This window comes from Chrysochloris asiatica, unplaced genomic scaffold, assembly GCF_000296735.1.
Source record: "Chrysochloris asiatica unplaced genomic scaffold, ChrAsi1.0 scaffold00012, whole genome shotgun sequence".
Lineage (NCBI taxonomy): Eukaryota > Metazoa > Chordata > Mammalia > Afrosoricida > Chrysochloridae > Chrysochloris > Chrysochloris asiatica.
This window is the reverse complement of record NW_006408530.1, coordinates 35,326,259-35,345,525: the sequence shown is the minus strand read 5'-3', so window position 1 is coordinate 35,345,525 and position 19,267 is coordinate 35,326,259. Positions and strand designations below refer to the sequence as shown.

Sequence of the window (19,267 nt, the reverse complement as noted above, 5' to 3'; positions counted from 1 at the left end):
AAAAAACCCAAAGCAAGTGACATATGTATTATTTATGTTCATCATATTTCATCTGATAATTTGTACACCCTGGATTCCAGCTGGGTTGGATAATTTAGTTCTGAAAGATAAATCATGTCAGAGACTAGCCACCCACTGCACAGAAGGCCTTGAGTTCAATAATGACGATAAAGAGCAGACTGTGTCGATGAGATGCGTAGAATGGCGTGAAGGCACAGGGAGGAGGATGTCCTCTGAATGGAAAAGGAAACAGAAGGAAAACTTCAATTCACAGCAGTTAAGAAGGATTCACCTCTATGGGTTCCCTGCTGCAGTAGCTGATCTTCAGATTTATATCTTCTCAGCTCACTGAAAACCCATCAGTTCAGCAAAGGCAGCAAGGTCTCAATAAGGTCAGGATAATGGTATTTCTTTAAAAATCATGAATTTGCCCTAAAGATGGGAAATTATGCTTATTTATGTCACTGTGAATTAGTCATGTGGCAGTCTCCTTGAATAATTCAATTAACAAGTGTGGTGCCATTGTGACCACCTCAGTCTATGGACCAACAAACTTCAGATTCGGCTTCCTAGCAAAATATGGAGAAGACAAAATCATCCCTAATAATATGTGCCATGGAATCGGCTCCTGTCTCATGTCAATCTCATGTACATTAGAACAAAACACTGCCTAATCCTGTGCTGTCCCCAAGATGGGTGTGGATACAATTGTGACCCACAAAGATTTCATTGGCTGATGTTGTTGAGGTATACTTCTATGCCATTATTCCTAGTCTCTCTTAGTCTGGAAGCTCTATTGAAACCTGCTCAAAATCATGGCAACACGCAGGACTCTACTAGAAAGTCTGATGAGATGCATTACCTGGGAACTGAAGCTGGCTCTCCTGCAGGGAAGGTGAGAACTCTATCATGAGTGATCTTACACCCTCTAATTACACTGTGCTCAGTTCTATTTTTAAAGATGTCTTTAAAATGTAAACATGAGAAGGAAGCATGGGCAGAAATCCATGTGCTCTCGAGAAGGCCATCCAAAGATACACATTTTTATCCTGTAGCATGGTGGGAAGTGGGAAGTGTGAGTAAAAAGCACCCCAAAGACAGGACCTGAGTACTGGACCTCCTTCACTCTATATTTTTAAACAAATTCACGTGGCTACTGTAGCATTCGGGGCAGATTAGTATCATTCAACCAGTTGGAGTAGTGGTCCAAGTGGAAATAAGGAAATTAATTTAAGGATGTTTTCCACTGACTTCTCTTCAAAGAACAGCCCCCCTTCCCTTTTTATTTTTTTCTTTCATCTTCTCAGCCCTTCCCTCCACTTCCAGGTGCTCATTCTTCACCTACCCTGTCCCTTCTGAAAAGAAATGCTCTCAGACAAGGCACTCATGACTTCATCCACATTAAGATTCAAAAGGCTGATTTAAAAAGCACTAAGAGGATTTGCATTTTAAGAGAGGATTAAGAAGTGAATCTTTAATTGCTGCATTTTAGGACTCTGAAAGCAGGCTTGTTTGTGAGATGACCTAGGTAAAACCGGGTACTTAATTTCAGGTTGAAATCCTATAAGTGATCGCTTACAAAGCCTCCTCATATAAGACCTAGAAGAGCTTGATCGTGATTATATCTACCAGTCTTAGGAGAATGTATGTAGTGCTCTGGTTGGTAGGTGCTGTCTAGTCATCAGAATGCAACATTGCTCAGTCCTGAGCTATCTTCACAATTGGTGTTGCACTGCAGCCCACTGCTGCTACTACAATGCTAATACATCCCTTTGGGGGTTTTCCTCTTTTTTCTTTACCCTCCACATTACCAAGCATGATGACCTTCTCTAGGGACTATGTCTGAAGTATGAGAGACAAAGTCTGGCCATCATGGCTTCTAATGAGCATTCTGGTTGTACTTCCAACATAGATCTGTTTGTTTGTTCTTTTGGAAGTCCATGGGACTTCTAATGTTTTCCTCCAACACTGCAACACAAATGCATCAATTCTTCTGCAATCTTCCTTATTCACCGTCCGACTTGCACATGCATATGAAGTTATTGAGAATACCATGGCTTGGGTTAGGCGCACCTTAGTCCTCAAACTGACATCTTTGTAAAGAGGTGTTGGGCAGCAGATTTTCCGAAAACAACACATTGTTTGTTTGTTTTTTTTTTTTTTGACTGCTACTTTATGAGTGTTGATTTGTGGATCCAAGCAAAATGAAGTCTTTGACAACTTAAATCTTTTCTCCATTTATATGGATGCTCTTTATTGGTCTGGTGGTGAGGGTTGTTGCTTACATTGAAGTATAATTCATACTAAAGGCTGTGGTCTTTGATCTTCATCAGTAAGTGCTTTAAGTCCTATTGGCTTCCAGCAAGCAAGGTTGTATTATTTGCATATCACAGTTTGTTAATGAGCCTTCCTCTGATCCTGAAGCCATGAACTACTTCCTATAATCTAGCTCAGCATACAGATTGAATAAATTCTGATGAAAGTATACAACTGTGGTGGCACACAGCTTTCTTAACTTTAAACCATTCAGTGTCCCCTTGTTCTGTATAAACGACTGCTTCTTGTTCTATGTACAGATTCCTCAAGAGCATAATTAGTGTTCTGGAATACCCAGTTTTTGCAATGTTATCCATAGCTTGGTGTCATAAGCAACACAGTCATAAACCTTTGCATAGGCAATAAACCACAAGTAAACTTCTTTGTGGTGTTGTTTGTGAGTGCCCCAAGTCCTTTCCAAACTGCATTCATGAGGAGTTGCCTTTCTGGCTGGAGAACGCCACTGAGCCAGCTGTCTGACAGTTTCCATTCACCTGACTTTGTTCTTTGAAGACAAGCTCTGTTGTTGTGTTTCTGCACAGTGCACTGGGCCTGAAACTTGGTGGTCGACACGTAACTAGTCTACATGTACCTCTGACTCCTTTCCATATATTAAAGGGATCTAGAAGGTAATTTGGATTTTTAGAAGGCATTTTCATTGGTTTAGGGATATAAACACTTCAGTTTTCTGTTTCTAAGATAGTGCTTGTTGCTTTTACTCAAACTTCACGTTTGCCAACCCTTGCCACTTGGAAAGGTCATAGGTGCGACATGCTGGCAAATCACCATGATGACTGATACTACTGTCATGTGTGTCCTTCCCCACAACAAATGCTGCAAATCATGTCAGAGAAGTACAAGTCACCTACCTATGAGACTGACAGGCTGAGAGACACACAGAGGTCAGTCTCTGGCACGTGGACCTGAAGGGAACAGCACACACATCCCCTCCCCAGTCTCACCATAGCCAGAATTTAGTCTCACCTCTCAGCAAAATAATGAACTGCTGTATCCAATGCTGTTCTGGTAAATGTTTAAGCACTGGCTTATAAGGGGAAAAGCCCTGATTTGCATCATGTGCTGATTGGGTGGTGCAAACACACCCACCATGACTAATTTGAAACTGCTAACATGCTGTGGAGTCGGTTCCAACTCATAGTGACCCTGCACAGGGCTTCCGAGGCTGTTAATCTTTACGGGAGCAGAATGTCTCATCTTTCTCTCATGGAGCATCTGGCAGTTTCGAACTGCTGACCTTGCGGTTCGCAGCCCGATTTGTAACCCTACGCTACCAGAGCTCCTTGTTTAGATAATAGAATATGTGAAACAATTAGGAAGTTATGAATTTTAACTGTGTATTATCTTTGTCTTCCATATAAATTAATAAATGATAACTTCATATGAATTAATTTTTAATAAAGCTGTGTTTTAACTGACTCAAAAGATCGCTGATTGTAAAAGACTAAGAAAAAGAACCCATACTAAAAGGGAGGGGGGTTCTTTGTTGGTTACCAGGATTTGGGGGGTGGGGTGAGGGGAGGAAGAGAAGATGGAGCACAGGATAGTTTGGGTTCTGGGGAGGGGGGCAATATACAAGAAGGGGGAGAGGAATGGAAGAACAAGGCGGATGGGAGAACAGTTATGTAGGTTTGCCCGGGCTAAGTGAGACAGAGGTAAATCATGATGTATGCACAACCTTGGAACAACAGACCTCTGGGATACAGGGATTGAGGCATGGTTTGAATGGGTAAAGAGGGGGAAATAATGTTAAGATGCTTGGCTGTCTTTCGAATCTTGGTTTCCCTGGCATACCATTATAAAATAGATAGTTGAGGGGGAGAGAAAGGAATAGCCAGAAATATCACCATAGAAAGCTTGTAAGTCTGTCTTCTGCCCTATAATGGATTGGAATATCTAAAATGGGACTACAACGTGCCCAGTGAAGGAGGTTTCCTGCAGAGCCTCTATATTACATAAGACCATCAGGGGAATCCTGAACTCCATCCAGAATCTTCTGAGGTGGGAAATATCCACTTGAAAAGGACAAGCAGACCAGCCTGGAGAGGCCAGAAGAACAGAAGATACTTCTTGAAAGAAAGACCGACTGGAAAACAAAAACAGTAATGCCAGTCTGACTGACTGCTACAAGAACAAGCAAGTTGCTCGCCCAGGAGACATCAAGGCAAGTGGCCGGGTCCTCTCAGGGCAAACCCCCTTCCAAGACTAAGACTCCAGGAAAATACACGAGCAGGCATGTGGTTTGACTGGTGACCATGTTGGTCACCAATAAGGGGAAGTGAAGGAAAAACAGCAATGAAGCAGCAAACTAAGCCCTCGTTCAATAGACTCCTGAACCATGTTCAATAGACTCCTGTGGACCCGGGTGGAGACATGGTTGGCGAGCACTGTGGCAAGACCTGGGAACTCCTGGGCCCAGAGTCAGTGACATAGCCACAGAGGACTAAAGTGGAGAGTGAAGCATCCAGCTGATAAGAAGAGAGGGCATATGCACAAGAACACCCACATTTCGCAGACCTGGCTTCAATGGCTGGATGATCAGTACTCGACTTGAAGAAGAAAGAAAAAGAAAACAAAAAGAGTAATCTGATACAATTTGATGAACTTGACCTACAGCTGTGGATGTAGTAGCTCAAAAGAGGGAACGAAATTTTACAGCGAGGTTCATTCCTACCCCCTCCATACAGAGGTTAGATAGGGATGGGCAACTTGGACATTGGCTACCCAAAATGGGGGTGCTACAAAGGCAAGAAGTGACTGGCTTACAAGCTTTCAAGAGGGAGCCTAGGTCCAGAGGGCGCAGAGGAAGGTAGAGTCTCCAAGGAGTAATATCCAATCTCTCTAGGCAGGGCTGAAGAAATGAGATGGGGATAGGACTTTTGTAATACAATAGTGAATAATTGCTATCAGGACTGACTGTGAGGGTTGGTAATGTAAAGGTACATGTTTTGTAGCAAAAGGAGGGTTGTGGTTGACTTTGCAGTACTAGAACCATCAAGGGAGAAGAGCAGAGTGTAGGACCCTACTCAGGGAAGCAGTGACAGCAGAGATGGAGGCAGAGATGATGATGTGGAGAGATGGAGTGGCTGAGGACTCTACATCCAGAAAGGGAGAGGGGCTGTATTCTGGCAACCAAAGGGCAGGCTTGTAGGGTATACCCTTTGGTTGGTTTATGATGCATGGAGGGGATTGTAACAGTGGCAATGAAATGATATAGGATGAATGTAAAGCTAATGTTCTCCCATGTAAACTATCATATAATTCACAATAAAAACTTGAAAAAATTGCTGAAAAATTAACTGTTGAATCTAGAAAGCTGATCTTAACTGTCTTGAGTGCTTCATTGATTCAATCTATCAGTAGAGCTTGGGAAGAAGTTCTCAATTGTTTGTAACTGCAAATTTTAGAAACAATGACAGATACAGATTTCACATGATAGAATTATCAAAACCAACAACTTATTCATTTATGTTGTTGAAAAAAAAATGGTATTTTCAATGAATGCTGGCAGATGGGATACACAGGAATTAAGTTGACTATATCTTTGGAACACAAGAAGACGGAGAAGCTCAGTATCACTAGTCAGAATAAGGCCAAGGCCAACTTTGGAACAGATCATTAGTTGTTCATACGAAAGTTCATTTGAAACTGAAGAAAATTAAAACAAGTGCATAAGACCCATAAAATTACCTCGAGTATATCACACCTGATTTTAGAGGCCATCTCAAACACAGATTTGATGCACTAAACAGTCATGACTGGAGAGCAGAGGAATTGTGGGATGATATCAAGCACTTCATACATGAACAAAGCCAAAGATCATTAAAAAGAAAGGAAGGAAAGAAAAGATCAACATGGATGTTAGAAGAGACTCTGAAGCTTGCACTTTATTGTTGAATAGCTAAAGCAAAAGGAAGAAATGTTGAAGTCAAAGAGCTTACCAGAAGACTTCAAAGGGTAACTTGAGAACACACTGAAGCTTTACAATGGAATGTACAAAGATGTGAAGTTAAGAAATTAAAAAGGACACTAGGCATTCCCAAGCCCTGCCTCAAAATTTAAGCCCCAAGTTGCAATATTGAAAAGATTCTGTGGGTAAAATATTGAAAAATACATTAAGAATCAGAAGAATGTAGAAGGAATACACAGTCACTCTACCATAAAGAATTGGTTGATATTCAACCATTTCAAAAGTAGTGTCTGATCAAGAACCAATGGTAATGAAGGGAAAAGTCCAAGCTGCACTGAAGGCAGAAAAAAACAAGTTTCCAGGAATTGACAGCATACCAATTAAGTTTTAACTAATGATTACAACTCTGGAAAAGCTCACTCTTGTATTCAAAGAAATTTGGAAGAAAGCTACCTGGCCTACCAACTGGAAGAGACCCATATTTGTACCCACGCTAAAGAAAGGTGGTTCAACAGATATTACTGAATAATATCGTTGTTGTTGTTAAGTGCCATTGAGTCGGTTCCAATCCATAGCGACACTGTTTATGGTTCCAAGAGGCAACTGGTGTGCTTCAACTGCCAACCTTGCGGTTCAAAGCGACTTTGCAGTCCAGCACATTAACCCACAGCGCCACCCCAGGACTGCATTTACAATGTTAATAGCTCATGCATTTAAACTATGCTGTTGGCGAAGAATATAGTATACACCATGGACTTTCTGAAGAACAAACAATTCTGTCTTGGAAGAAGTGCAGCCAGAAGCAAAGACAGTGAGATTTCATCTCAAATACTTTGGATAGGTTAGCAGGAGAGACCACACTCTGGAGAAAACGATATCATGCTTGGTATGAACTTGAGGGTCAGCATTAAAGGTGAAGACCCTCAGTGAGATAGATTGACATAGTAGCTGCTATAGTGGGCTCAATCACAGCAGTGATTGGGAGGATGGTGCAAGACCAGGCTAGTGCATAGGGTAGGTATGAGTTGGAACTGGCTTGACGGAACCTAACAGCTACAACAAGAGATTAAAATCTAATTTACATGATTTGTTGCTCATATTTTTCTTGGAATTTCATCCAGGAACATATCTGACCCAATGGTGAACACCAGGCCTCAGTGGTATGCCATTTTCATGTTGATTATACATTTTCCTTTTAGAAACTCAGTGTTTGTACACTTAGCGCTCCTTGTTAATGAGCTTGTTCCCCTCTGTCTGTGTATATGGTAAGGTTACCTAACCATACTGTACCTGTAGGTCCCACTGTCAGCCACAACCCAAAACTGGAGAAAACGGATCAGTTAGGACTGCTTGGTAGTCAAACAGGCGGTAACTTATGAAGTGAAAATGTGTGTTTAAGTGTAAGTTTACAAAGACCAGTACAAACATTTGAATGTGTTAAATATTTAATGGTAATTATTTATATTAAAATAGAAAACTTTAGCCATCAAAAAAGTAACACATTTAATTTCAAATTGTAAGAAATATCTTCAATAATGAATGAAGGCCACTAGTAAGGTACTGTAAAGTTGTGTGCAAAACAGGTTTAAGCATATTCTTCCCTCCAAGATAGATCTTCAGAGATTCTAAATCTCTTGACTTTTTAACTATAGGGGACAGGATGGGTTTTTTGGGCTTGGGGATGTTAAGTGAGAATTTCACAAAAAGAACTTCAGCCAGCTGACTCTCAGATGAGTGCTGACACACGGTGACTGAGTAAGTGCAGAGCAGAATTGCCCCTTGAGTGTTCTTGGCTGTAATGTGTACTCTTCACAGCAGCAGTGGCCAGGCATTTTTTGCATAGTACTGCCAGATGGGTTCAAACTGCCAAGCTTACATTTTGTCTTGTCCACCACCCAGGGACATTGGCAGTTTCAGAACTGAGACATATAAGGGGATCGAACAGCTTAATTGAACATGGAGTATTTGAGGTACAAATTAGAAGGCATTTTGGAAGGTACTGAAAGATTTGGAAACATAAATGACTAATTTGAAGAAAATAGTATCAACTAACATAATTAACCTTATTAAGTCATTTAACTGAAGTCCCACAACACTCTGTGGGTAAAACTGTTAGATTCATCTTAGATTAAGAAACTAAATGAGACTCTGTCAATATAAATGTCTTACCTTCCGAGGTATTTTATTCATAGACACATTCCTTAGTCCTAAAGTACTTTGGGACTCCTGATGTGGTGCTGTGGGTTACTGTGCCAGACTGCACAGCCATTTGAACTGCAAGGTTGGCAGTTGAAGCTCACCAGCAGCTCCGCAGAAACCCTATACAGGGTCGCTATGAGTCGGAACCGACTCAATGGCACATAACAACAACAACATCTACTATGGTACCCTGGTGCATTGTTGATTAGACAAGGTCAGTAATTCAAACTCAGCAGCTATTCTGCAGGAGAAAGATGAGGCTGTCTGTTCCAATAAAGACCTATAGCCCAGAAACGCTACATAGGATTGCTGTGAGACAGAATCAACTCGACAGGAATGGGTTTTCATTTTGGGGTTATTTATCTTCAATAGCATTAAAATCAAACATAAGTAAAATTTTGCTGAAGATAATTTTTTAAACATTTGCATTAGTACACTGACAAAGAGCTGCCAGGAATTCAAGCTAGATTCAGAAGAGGATATGGAATGAGGGGATAATATTACTGACATCTGACTGATTTTGGTTGAAAGTAGTAAATAATAGATGTTTACTTGTGTTTCATTGAAAATGCAAAGGTATTCAACTGTGTGGATAATAACAAACTATCGATAGTATATGGACCAAAAGGCAATCACTAGAACTGAACAGGAGATACTGCCTGACTTAAAATCAGAAATGGTGTATATCAGGGTTGTATTCTTTAATTATACTTGTTCAATCTGGATTATATGAAGAAGAGTATGGCATTAGGATTAAAGGAAGGCTCATTAACAACCTGGGAAGTGCAGATGACACAAACTTGCTTGCTTGAGGCACTTGATGCTGATGATGATAAAAAAAAAAAAAAAGCCTTCAGTATGGATTACAATATAAAGGAAATAAAAATCTTCAGAATTGGACCAATCAACAATATTATGATAAAGGAAGAAAAGATTGAAGTTGTCAAGGATTTAATTTTACTTGGATCCATAATCAATGCATATGGAAGCAGCAGTCAAGAAATCAAAGGGTGTATTCTGTTGGGCAAATCTCTTGTAAAAGACTTCTTTAAAATATTAAAGAAAGAACAAAGATGTCACATTGAGGACTAAGGTGCACCTAACCTAAGCCATGGTATTTCCAATTGCTTCCTATGCATGTAAACACTGGACCATGAATAAAAAAAGACTGGAGCAGAATAGATACATATACATTGTATTGGTAAAGAATATTGAAAGTACTATGGGCAGCCATAAGAATACACAAATCTGTCTTGGAAATACAGCCAGAAGGCTTCTTAGAAATGCTTCTTTGTCTCACGTTATTTGAACATGTTGTAAGGAGGGACCATTTGTTGGAAAGTGATATCATGCTTAGTAACGCAGAGGGTCTGGAAAAAAAAAGGAAGATCCCCAACGAGGTAGATGGACAGGGTCGTTAAGACTTGGAGGTGACTCAATGGTACCTAACAACATCCATCCATCTATGTATTACATACTTATATATGCACATATATACAGATAAATAGTTTGTATTTTATACACAGTCACACACACATACATTCTAGCATGGTTGTACAAATGAAATTTAAAATCTGGCAAATTATACTATTTATGAATACATATACAGGAATGAAAACTAGTTTTTGTTTTTTCAAAAAAATGAGAGACTGATTATTCAGAAGTCAGATTAATCTTGAACTCTCATGGGGAGAATGGAAACTGCAATGAAAAGAACTCATGGAGGCTTCTGGGTTATGAACAGAGTTCCGTTTGTTCACCTGGTAGTAGTTATTCAACTTTTTCCTTTATACTATTTTAACTGTAAATACACATTTTAGGTAAACAAACAAACAAACAAACAAAACATTTTAACACAGAAACCCACACAAACACACTAATAAGTAACAGAGCACTAGGCAGGGCTTGAGGACAAGGGAATTTCTTAAAAGGCTTCAGTGTACTTGGGCCAGTCAGTTCCACTTTAACAGGGTAAGTGTGGTGAGTAAAAGACAGAGGGCTGGAAGGAGTCCGATGTTGAGACAAAGGGACATGAACAAATGTGCATTTTCCTAGCAATGATGACGCAAAGGGACCGCGAGTTCATCTGGATGATGAGAAGGCATGTGACTGCAGCATTTCAATCAGGAGACAAGCTATCCCTGAAATAAAAGTGGCATCATGGAGAAAGAAACAGACATATTAATCTTGAGAGAGGGTTTAAAACAGCTGCATCAGTTCCTAACCAGTAGCTAGATGAGAACTGAGGACATGAGATGCTATGCCCGTTTATATTCTGGACATCTTAGAAGATGAGAAGGTCTTTAATAGAAATAGGAAACAAAGTCAGATGAATGGTGTTACGGAAGATATTCAGGGAAAAAAAGATTATCGCTTTGCTGTGATTTCCCCTGTTTCTTACAGAGAAGATAAAATCAAAATGAGTGTAGGCCTTCTGGTCTTACGGTATCCTGGCAGTCACATTGCCCTTCCTCTTTCTTTCCATTGTTGTCATGAAATCCTTCCATTCAGAAGTGGCTGTGAGTCACTAACTCTCCCTGTTCCTTTGTCATTTCATTTAAGAATTCATGGGGCAGGCAATGTTGGCTCAGTGGTAGTGTTCTTGTCTTTCACTCAGTAGAGCTATGTTCAATTCCTAGCCAGTACAGCTACCTCCCATCTGTCAGTGGAGACCTGTATGTTACACTGATACCAAATGAGTCTCAGTGGCACTTCCAGACGAAGGTGATCTACTTCCCCAAAAAAAAATAAAATAAAATCAGCCAGTATAAACCATATGTATCACAATGGTCTGATTCCATTGAGCCAGGAATTACCATGAGTCAGAGGCCAACTCAATGGCCATAAATGCAATAATAACAGCTTAAGAATTCACAAGGGAAAATGGCATTATGTTTTATGGTGACTGAGTAAATTTAATTATCAAATACAACTTCTATCCTTTTTGATAAGACTGTCTTATCAGGAGTGGGAGCTCTGCCCTTCTCCCCAGTTTGACCTTCCTTCACCATACCTGAGTAACAGCAGCCCAGGACCACTCAAGGAGACCAATGTTCTGTCTTCCGGCAAACAATGCTGTGTTAACAGGAGCCTTGCTGCCTTTAAGTGAAACTAAAAAGACAAGTGAGACCATTTGACTTTTTCTGTCATTTGGTGTCTTGACAGTTCCACACTGAGGTTTAAAGCATCTAAAGATCTGGCCATGAGAGTGGTGTTATCCTCAGTGGCTCTCAAAATACTTGCTTTTTGGATAAAAAGTTTCATTTTGTACATTTGAAATGAGAGAGTAACATCTGAAGAAGAGAGAGCAGGGAATTGGAACTGTGTGTCTACTTTCTGAAAGAAGCCAGGAGTATTCTTCTCTGTAGCCAGGACAGAAAACAGCATGGGAAAAATGATGCCACTAATGGTAACAGTGACAAGTTTGAGTCTCAGTATTGATGCTTGCCAGGTATCAAGTTTTGTGCTCTGTAGTGAATACTTCATATTTCATCTCGCTGAAATCTTACAACACTATTCAAGAGTGGTGCTGTTATTTCCATTTTACAGATGAGAAAACAGGCTCCTGGAAATGAGTAGCTTCCTCCAGGTCAAACAGACTCATGTGCACCAGAAGCAGGACTCTAAGGCATACTTCTTAGGATGTGCAACTGCCATCTGTTTTGCTCTAATGCCATTATGCTGAAATGAATCCCCCTTCTAGAAACCACATTCCCTGTGTGCAAGTCCAAAAGCTAAAAGAATATGTTAGTGCTCTGCTTCTCCATAGGGAATTGTCATGCAGCAGGATTTGCTTTGAAATCCACGGGGAGTAAGGAGAGTAAACACATTTATGTACCTCCCGAGTTCCTCTCATTCTAGCTTTTAAATTTTCCTGAGCTGATTTCTCTGGGTAAATGGTTGGGAGTTGGCAGATGTTTTAAAGCAGTTGGGGCCCTAAGGTGACAAGGGATGAAGGGAAAGAAATGTAATTTCTTATTGAGGGCTGGATAAAAGAAGAGTAAACAGTTCCGCTTACAGCTCAGCTCAGGTGCAGTAACAGACACACAGGTTGGGAAGCTGGCAGCCACCAATTTTATCAAGAGGGTTTTGTTTTGTTTTGTTTTGTTTCTGCTTGAATTACACACCATTTTGCCAGGATAATATTGAATCATACCTGTGATCTAAGGACACATTTCCTAATAAACCTGGAGGATGTCTCCTAGGTATATTTTAAGTATAAGAGCAGTGTGATACCATGAGATCTGATGTTTTAAGGTGTAACGGTCTGCTTTGAAAATGTTTTTCTGCAACATGGTGTGGCCATGAGGATAGCCAGAGACACATGCTTTCCAGTTCTAGGATTTACTTACTGTGTGATACTACTCAAATCAGTTCACCTTCCTTGGCGTTACTTGTTTCCTTATAATCAAGGTCAGTGGTTCAAGCTCACTAGTCACTCTTGGAAACCCTATACAGGGTCTCTCTGAGTTGGAACTGACACGATGGCATACAACAATGCCAACAAAAAATAAATCATCTTAATTGTTGTTGTTAAATATCATCAAGTCAGTTCCAACTCATCGTGACCCTATATAGAATTCTAAAAAACAGCAGGTGAATGTTGAACTGCTGACCCTGTGGCTCAGATAGACTTTGCAGTCCAGTGTTATATAACATAGCACCACATCATCCCACAAAACCACACCAAGACTCCTAATTAGACTACCTCATCCAACAGCTTTTCCAACTATGAAATCCTAGATTTCTGCTAGTTCATATAGTAATTATCTAGAGATGATGGAATCTTAGATTCTTAGAGTTGATAATAATCATCTTTTAACCTTTCTCTTAGTACAGAACTCCCATGGACACAATTTTGAGCATATCGCAGTGGTCCCTTCTCAAGTCTGTGAGGGGGTCAGGCAGCTTCAGGAAGAATCCACAGAGCCTCTCTAGCTTCGTCTCTGTACACCAGACTTTGATGCAATCTGCTGAGCAGAGAGAAGAGTAACCACAGCAGAATGAAGCCTCATTAAGACAAACACAGATGAAATGTCAGGTTATCAACAGCAATGCTTATTTCCATGCTCCAGCAGATGGCTAGGAAACCAATGTCTTGTTGATCTGGTTAGAACAAACGATATACAACGAACACTCCGGTAATGAGAGTGTGTGTAGTATGCACATTTCTGCACACACATACACAATCCAGGGTTCTTCAACCTGAACACTAGCACCATTTTGGACCATACAATGATTTGTGGTGCTGGAGTCTTTGTATTGTAGGATGTTTAGCTGCATCCCTGGCTTCTACCTATTTTAAGGCATTAGCACCTCACTTCCCTCACTCCACCTCCCACATTTTGACACCAAAAAATGTCTCTAAAACCAAACACAAAATGCTGCTGTCAAGTTAGTTCTGATTCATAGTGACAGAGTAGAAGTGCTCCAAAGGGATTACAAGGCTTCTTGATGTGGGGCTACTGGGTTTGAACCGCAGGGTCGGTTTGAGCCACAAGGTGGGCAGTTCAAGTCCACTAGTCACTCCTTGGAAGCTTTATATAGGGTTTCCGTTGGAAATGACTCAACAGCACTTAACAACAGCCATCTTTTTAAGGAAGCAGATGGTCAAATCTTTCTTGTGTGGAGTGGCTGGCAGATTTGAACTATACGCTTTTGGTTGGCAGTACATAAGGATTGTGCTATTAGGGCTCTTTAAAACTTTTCTGTTAAGTTCCATCAATTCAGTTTTGATTCATAGTGACCATGTATAAGGTTTCCAAAGAGCGGCTATGAGTTTGAACAGCCAACCTTGCAGTTCAAACCAATCTTGATGGTCAAGTGCATTATCCTACAGTGCCACACCAGTCTCTGTTTTTAAGTGCTGTCGAGTCGGTTCAGTCTGATTCATAGTGACCCTGTATAGGGTTTCCAAGGAGCAGACAATGTTAGAGGGCATACACACGCACACATTCACATACACATAATATGCACATGCATGCTAATGACATAATAACTGTATTCACCAGGCACTATCTATTTTATCAGTATGTTTTAGAGACATTCAGAATTAGAGAGGTTTGATCTCACAAGTCTAATCACATCATTTTAATGGTGAAGGGAACTGTAGATTAGTGGTATTTAATAATGACTACCCACCCAGCCTTGGCCATTTGTTTTTGATATTAGACACAAAAACACCAGAATTGAGAGAGATCTCAAGTGCATCACTGCCAATTTCTAGTTCATAGCACAAAGAAATAGCAAACAACTCTATTTTTGTTTTTCTGTATCTAAAAGTATGCCTTCCATGCATTATCCTGATTGTCAGGGTCACTTGTTATGGCAGACTAGATATTAACTGAATGTTAATTTTATCCAGCAAGGTGGTAGAATCTGTTCCCAATTTCCTAAAGTGGACACCTTCCTAGAGCATGTTCCATTTGATCAAGTTAGTGGTGACAGGTTGAGACAGCTCCAGGCTCAGGTCTCATACCTGCTGAGTTCTACTTAGGTTCCATGGCAGCCAGAGCACAATTATCTAGTCAATTGCTCTGGAGGAAACATCATCTAGAAGACATGACCAAGTTCACACCATCGTAATTAATCAGACAACTGTTACAGTTTGATGGCGATTAACACTTTACAGTCTTCTTAGCCTGAGAAGGTACTACTCAAATAAGGTTGAGCTCTATTTATGGAAGTCAACTCCTATGCAATGTTTCACCTTTGGGTGGAAATGCATTAAATCAACAACATGGTCAATGAAGGAGGATTGTATCAATATACAGGCAAGTCCCTCAGCTTACCAACATCCAACTTAGGGCCAACCCACAGTTACCAATCAACCCCTGTAAAGCCTGTTAGAGTAAAAATTTGAGGTATATGCAAAGTAGTGTCGTTATTATGAACCATTGTAAGTGCATCTAACACACAATTATTCCTGAATTAGCATGCTAAAGATGTCTTGGTGTATTTGGAAGTGTTTCTTCAATAGTTGTTTTAATACATAGAAAGCTATACTATATGAAAAGATAATATTTGACTAATTACCTTCAGATAAGAACTGTACATAACTCTTCTGACATATGTACCAAAAGTTTGTGGAAAAATTCCATTACTTTACAATTCAATTTTTCCATCAACTTTTTGAAGTCCCCTCATAGATTTGCTACAGAAAAATATTTAAAATACCTTATATGAAACGGCATCTTTTGTGTTTTCTAAAGCTGCTTTAGAATTACTGTCTTTTTAAAATGTAGCTTTGGGGATGGATCAAGGCAGTCCTAAGCAAAGAGCATTAATTGTATGCAAATGTATGTCAGGAGTTTGGAAAGGGTTGGTTGCAATTTGCAAATACTTGAATACTTTCAGCCATAATGATGTTACATCAGGGTTTGAGACCACAGATAAGGCTCACAGATAGCACTCCATTTCATACTTCTAGCTGACATACATTTTGCCTTTTAAAACCAAAGGTTTCCATTTCCTATCAGCTTTTGAGCTATTAGCTTCACAGCATTAGAGATTTCCTGAAATTCTTTGCATATTGGTTTTTCTGCTTATCAACATGCATATACAAAGCATCTATTATTGTGTATCACAATGCTAATAAACCTGACTTTAAAGCATTCACATTAAGATATCTACACTTGTCTGTATCAAAATGAAGTATTTTTTCATCTAAGCAAGTCAATTACTATTCAAAGGGAAATTGCTACATGGTTATGAAATGAATAATCCAAGGAAAGAGAAGAAACAGAAGATGTACTTAAGGGAAAAAGAGTTTGATAGGTCAGGAGTTGGTGCCCAGATAAGACTAAACTAGCAACACAGATCTCTCTGGTAGGTGTCATGATAAAGGTCAAGGGGAACAGAGTTATGACAGTGAACTTTAAAAATACTGACAGGAAACAAGAGTACTGGTTTCCATGTGCGCTGCCTTGCTATTCACATAAAACCATTAGTCCCTTCACAGAAAGGTTTATTGATTTACACAGACACTCATTTGTCACATCCTGTAGAGTACATTAAAAGCCGCTCAAGTATTTCAAATGGACTCGGCAAATGTGCCTTGCCATATGTACAGCCTAAAATCTGGGCTGCAAGGTATTTTAGAGTGAGGGCTTGATTCAAAAGGAAGGGTCCAGTTGACAAAGGGGTAATGCATAAACCCCTCCCTGATGTGTTACTGAGAAATCTGTTCTCATGGTTGATGGACATAGATGAGGAATCTGTCGGACAAAGGGGACACAGTGCATTATGTGCAGAGGAGCTTCATAAAAAGGAAGGACAAGACACGGTTCTCATTTTGCTCATCTCCATCAAATGTCCTGTAGTTTGTGATTGCACCTGCATGTGCCCCACTGCATATTGGATTCTACACTACGTATGGGAGGCAGTACAGAGGGGAGGATAGGAGCAGTGGCCCTGCCATCACCCTACACAGGTAGGAATTTGGGCTCTATACCTTATTAGCAGTCCCCGGATGAAGCTAACAATTAAGGACTTGATTACTGGCCTAAAGTCTGGCAGTTCAAATCCTCCCACAGGTGCCTTGGAAGACAGTCCTGATCATCTATTTCTAAAAGGTCTTGAAAACCATATAGTGCAGCACAGCTCAGTACACACAGGGCCACCCTGACTCATGATCAGTGCAAAGACGACTCGGGCTTTTTAGTGTTTTTATTGTCCACTTTATGTTCATTTATCTCATCTGCAAAATGAAAGTAAAAGGACCACAGGTTAGGTTGGCAGAAGAATGATGAAGACAGGTGAAGGCAGGTATGCAAGGGATAAAGGGGGTAGAGGTAAATTCTGCTATCTACACAACAGTGGAATAACAGTGTTCTCCCTGTAGATGTATGGGCATGGGTTGAGTGGGTGTAGGATGAAAAGTGGAAATATACCCACAAGTATATAAGGGCTTGAAACAGAATATTTACACCTGTGCTGTGAACACACCTATGAGTGTGTGGAGCATACAGGGGGTAAAGTGATGACAACTTCTTAGATATTATGAAACATCTTAAGGCACTGAATACCTAGGCTTGATGACTCAGGACCAAAGTCTCAGGGGACAGCATGTTCTACATGCTTGGGAGAGTAGCATCTGGGATCTTAAAAGCTCATGAATGGCTGTCTAAGGTACAACTATTGGTCTCTCCATCTGTGGAAGAAAGTAGAGTGATGAGAATTAAAGATGATTGGAATCAATTAGTGCAACAGAATACTGGAAAATGTGAACTTCAGTCTCCACAACTCTGAGACCAGAATAACTAGTTGGTGCCCAGATACCACTATCTGAAAGGGATAACATTAGAAGGTCCCAGATACAGTGGAGGTAAATGTGGACCAGAACTCAAAATCACAGAAATGACAAGGCTTACTAGTCAGAAAGGGGGCTGCAGGAACCTGAGACTATGGCCCTTGACCCCTCTTCAGCTCTAGAAAGAAATTCACCCTTAGGTCCTAATTTTCAGTCAAGCAGTAGAGAGTCTATAGAGGGGGCAGCAATCACTAGTAAGGTATGTTCACCAGGGAATGGTCATTCGAAATCAAAAGGGCAACATTTACCTAAGGACAAAGTTGAAAAGGGATGGGAAGGTGGGTGGAATGGAAAAAGAAACACAGGGAGGGAGCATGATAAATATGTTGCATGGAGGGGACTGCGATTCTTGAGAATGAAACAGTGTCTGATTTGTCATGTGTAAGATTAATGATCTTGTCTATAAAGCTTCACTCAATTTACAATGAATTTATTTTTTTAAGGACTATAGGTGGTGGCATCAAATTAGATAATATGTGTAAAATTAGTACTAAAGATTCTGGTTCTTAATAATTCTAGATTGTAGAACTGTGCAGTTTAATATGGTAGACACTTGCCACATATGGTTATTTAAATTTAGACAAAATTAAAAATTCATTTCCTCAGTCATACCAGCCAATACCAAATACTTACTAGCCATATTTGGCTAGTGGCTATTATACTGTACTGCACAGATAAAGAACATGTTCAACATTGCAAAAAGTTCTGTTAGATAACTGTTATTCTAGTGGATAGTATATTTAAAAATCTTACTAATGCTTTATATAAGGAAGCATTGTGGTGCAGTGGGCTCAGTGCTACACTACAACTGCAGAGTTGGTGATTAAAACCTACTAGGCACTCCATGGGAGAGAAATAAGGCTGGCTGCTCCTGTGAAGATTTACAGTCTTGGAAACCCAAAGGAGAAATTGTTTTGCCCTATCGGGTCACTGTGAGTTCAAGTCAACTCTACGGCAGTAGGTTTAGGTCTGGATACTTTGTAAGCATTATAATTTAATCTGAGGCACAGTACCAGGCACATGACTCATAGTCACTGATAATTAATTATATGTGTTAACAGATATATATCAACCCATTATCATTTTATTCCATTTTTTTCTTCCAAATCCCATTTTCATCTTGATCTTGATTTATCCTGAAATATTCCTGTGGGTAACTATGTTAGACATCTATTGTTTTCATCTCATGAGAGGGAAACCGAAATGCAAAGAGTATGTTCATGTGAGCAGTGTATATCCATGGAGAGTTTAGAGAGTAAGAGACAAATCTGGTAAGAAGGCAACTTGGGAAGAATGAAGATTCTTATTTCTCTGATTCAAAATTAATAAAAGTTTCATGGATAAGAGACTAAAGTATGAATAAAACAAATTTCTCAAAATTACACAACCATAAATAACCACCGTTTACATTACAGAATTGCGCGAGAAAGATGAGGCTTTCTACTCCCGTAAAGATTTACACCCTCGGAAACCCTGTACAGGGTCGCTATGGGTCGGACCCGACTCGATGGCAC

At 40.0% G+C, this 19,267-nt stretch overlaps 1 protein-coding gene across 1 annotated transcript in view; it reads right to left on the bottom strand.

The window, feature by feature from the left end:
- NCKAP5 (NCK-associated protein 5) overlaps positions 1–19,267 on the bottom strand; it is an 851,304-nt gene that overhangs the window by 204,229 nt on the left and 627,808 nt on the right. The gene's annotated exons all lie outside the window — the stretch shown is intronic.